This window comes from Dermacentor albipictus, chromosome 1 (assembly GCF_038994185.2).
Source record: "Dermacentor albipictus isolate Rhodes 1998 colony chromosome 1, USDA_Dalb.pri_finalv2, whole genome shotgun sequence".
In the NCBI taxonomy this organism is placed as follows: Eukaryota; Metazoa; Arthropoda; class Arachnida; order Ixodida; family Ixodidae; genus Dermacentor; species Dermacentor albipictus.
The window spans coordinates 213,174,039-213,178,299 of record NC_091821.1 but is presented as its reverse complement, the minus strand read 5'-3'; positions in this window follow the sequence as shown (position 1 = coordinate 213,178,299).

Here is a 4,261-nt window from a genome sequence, read left to right as displayed (position 1 = left end):
GCTTTGTTTTTAGCGGCACATGCATCGACTGACGCTCTTTTCTCTTGTGTAGTACTTCCGTTTCCCCTCCTGAGACGACCGGGGACGAAACTCAACATAAATCAGAAAAAAAAATAGAAAAGATAGTACAGTACAAAATTAATGGGTTTCATTATAGATATTGTTACAGTGCGTCAAAGGTATTGCAGCAGCAGCTTGAGCAGAAACAACATTAGGAGAGCAGCGAGGAAGAGAAGGACGACGTGCAGTACTGGGACCCACTTGCCCTACGGCTCCCCGAAATAAACGCCTTCTACACACCCCGTAACAGAGTGGTGGAGGTACTGGATATCTAAGCATCCTACGACGGAATCGCTACCACCTGAACCTCGTCGCTGTCGTCGACTGGCGGTACTTTTACCATCAACAGCAGGCATGTCCCGAGAAACTGAAGCTCCGAGGCCGACGGGCTCTTCGCAACTGTACAAGGAGCCACCAAGCTTTGTCGGGACTGGCGGTGAGGACGTGAACTAGTGGTTGAAGCAGTACCGACGGGTGAGCAAACATAACGGCTGGGACTCCGCCGCTCAGCTGTCTAATTTTGTGTTCTCGCTCACGAATACTGCTCTCATGTGGTACGACCAGCACGAGAACACGCTTACGACCTGGGATGCGTTTGTCCAAGAACTGAAAAAGTGCTTTGGGGACTCCGCAGCGAGGAAGAAGCGAGCTGAACAGACCCTATCCCAAAGGGCGGCCCAACTCTCTAGCGAGACTTGTACCGCATACATAGAAGAGGTCCTCAAGCTATGTAGACTCGTGGATTCTAGTATGTCCTATGAAGCTAAGGTGGGTCATCTTCTTAAGGGCATAGCTGAAGATGTATACCAGTTCTTGATAGCCAAAGAAAACCTGATATCAGTGGCCGACGTAATGCAACATTTCCATACGTTTGAAGCACTGAAGATGCGTCATGTGGCACCAAAATTTGGCCGTTTGGTTAATGTGCCGACATTGGCCTGCGTTGACGTGAGCACACCATACGATCTGTCGTCGGCTGTACGACAGATGGTCCGGGAAGAGCTCCTCCGGTGCCACGAAATCGGCCGTTGTGGTAGCGGCGACCCTCGAGACAACGAACCCGGACTACCACCTGCGTCGTGGCAACCTTCTATTAATGCAGCGAATGTGGACGATTATAGAGCTGTGCTTCCGTCTGAACCCGGCCTCGCTTTAACAACGAGCAGCAGCGCCAGACTTCTTATCCGGCGCAGCGGTACCCTACCTCTTATTCAGGGCACAGAGAATATGACGGTCATGACAGGTACCCCCTGCTCGCTGGTGGAAATGAAGGCTTTGGGCAGCTCCGTGAATTTCAGCCTCCTCGTGTGTGCTATAGTTGCTGGCCACATCGCCAGGTTTTGCGACCGCCGCCGACCTTTCCGAGAAGAACCTCCACGAGCGACGTACCAGTCAAATTATTATTCGTAGCAGTTAAATTATATTATATATTTATTCCACGCCCGCCAACCAATCGTGGACTTCGTCAAGGTAGCTTCCGGAACCCATCGCCAGCCTCCGATCACAGCTTAACGCCACCGCCTGCTCCACGTGCTTCGTGGTCTCCATCACCGCGGCGTCGCCTGCTATCCCCACCAACGGAAAACAGGTAGTGCGGCCGATGGGGGTGAGGTCGCTGGATACCGTTCGCTGCAAACGGACATTCCTGTGCCTCCGCCAATTTTTATGCCGAAGAACAAAGTTCACGTGCTTACCTACAATGGCTCTTGTGGATACTGGGGCAACAATTAAGCAACTTTTAAAGGAACTTTTAAAGCCCTACTGGGACAAAAAGTGATGTTTTCTTGGAACAATATTTCTACTTTTCGTACTGTTAGTGGTGACACGTTGTGCCCGGACGGTGTTTGTACTGCGGAGGTGTGTTTGTGTGGAAAAGTATTTACCACTGAATTCGCCGTTATTCCTCGATCCACGCACGATGTTATTTTAAGCGTCGATTTTTTGCAGGAGTGTGGTGCAACCATCGACTGTCGAAGTGGGGAGCTTTCGGTACAACACGAGGTTATGACAGGACTCATGGAGAACTCGCTACGTCAAGACAGTGCCTTTTGTGTTTCTAAGGACATCGTCATTCCCCCACTATGCGCGGTATGCGTTCCGGTCATTTTCTCTGGTGCCAGCCCCGCCACATTTGATGCCGCAACGGAGCCTCTTCATTCGGTCTGTGTAAAGAAGAACGTTTTAGTTCCGCATTGTTTAGTGTCGGTAGTTGAAGGACACTGAATTGTGGGCAATGAACAGCGCGTCCCAGCCCATACTTCTCCCTTTTGGCATGAAGCTCGCTCTCTTCAAAGAAGAGACACCGGCGTTACTGGCTGTACTTGAAGCTGCAGACGAGTCCCTCCATCCCCGCCCATCGGACTCTCAACTACTTCAGATGGTGAGCAAGTCGCTCAGCACGAGTGAGCGCTACACGTTATTGGATGTTCTATCCAAGCACTCGCAACTGTTTGACTTTTCAGACTGACAAGACGTCCCAAATTCCGACGTCTCGAATACGCATCTGTAATTACCGTATCAGCGCACCCTATACGACAGAAGCCGTACAGAGTATCCCCGACTGAGCGCAAGATAATTGGCGAGCAAGTTCAGGAAATGCTGCACAAGGGGATAATTCAGGAGTACGCGAGTCCCTGGGCTGCACCTGTCATTCTCGTGAAAAATAAAGACGGCAGTTGGCGATTCTGTGTTGATTATCGGCAGCTAAACAACATTACCAAGAAAGATGTCTACCCACTTCCGCCTGTAGATGATGCCTTAGACTGCCTTCATTCGGCTTCTTACTTCTCTTCTGTAGACTTGATCTGGCTACTGGCAAATCCCGATGCATGCCGAGGATAAGGAAAAAACAGTGTTCGTAACACCCGATCGAGTTATTGAATTCAATGTCATGCCCTTCGGCTTGTGAAACGCACCCCCCACCTTCGAACGATTCATGGATACTATTCTGCGAGGTTTAAAGTGGGATATATACATGTGCCGCCTCGACGATGTTATTATCTTTGGGCACACATTTCACGAGCACAACACGCGTCTCGGCATTGTACTCAGCTGCATTTTGGTGAGCGCCAAGCCTTGGTGTTGGAACATCTTGTGGACAAAGACGGCGTCAGGCCTGACCCTGTGAAGACAGAGGCTGTTGAAGCATTTGAACTACCTCAGTCTGTAAAACAACTTCGCAGCTTTCTAGGGCTCTGCTCCTATTTTAGCCGGTTCATTCCTCGATTTGCTTACGTCGCTTATCCCTTGACAAGCCTCCTGCACAAAAACGCCGCTTTCTAGTGGACGCCTGATTATTCTGCTTCCTTTCGACAGCTGAAGTTTCTGCTGACGTCGCGACCGATCCTCCGACACTTCAATCCTTCCGTGCCAATAGAAGACCACACAGATGCGAGCGGTGTAGGTCTCTGTTCTGGTTCGACGCTTGGATGACAAAGAACACGCAATCGCCTACGTAAGTCGGTCATTAAGCAAACCCGAGCGTAACTACATGGTGATTGAGCAGGAATGTCTTGCTGTTATTTTTGCGGTGCAGCGATTTCGGTCGTACCTGCATGGGCGTCACTTTACGATCGTCACCGATCATCATTCTTTGTGCTGACTCGTGAATCTTCGCGATCAATTTGGACGCCTTGCACGATGGGCCATGCGTCTGCAAGAGTACAGGTTCACTGTATCCTACAAGAGCGGCCGACGGCATGCTGATGCCGATTGACTTTCCCGGATGCCTCTTAGTACAACGGAATGTGACGCCGACAGTTTTGACCACCTTATCGCATCCGTACACCGTGACTTACCAGATGCCACAACCTTCGCAAGAGAGCGAAGTGATGATCCGAGTTTAAAGCCACTTTTCTCTGCCGCGAAAGAGTCGACATCATGTAGTTTTTGTGTTAGTGAGGGACTGCTGTATAAGAATTTCCCCGCGACAGGTGCACGGCTTCTTCTGATGGTGCCAGAAGCCCACCGCTCTTCTGTTTTGCGCGTCGTGCACGATGATCCAATTTCAGATCATTTACGGCACACGCGGACACTCCATCGCGCCAAAGAAAGATTTTACTGGCCTCAAATGCGCAAGACAACGGAGACATACGTAGCCACTTGAGCGGAGTGTCAAATTCGCGAGAGACTGCTGCAGCCCCAGCCGGTTTATTACAGCCTGTGGTGCCACCCAGTTCCCCCTTTGAGCAAGCAGGCATCG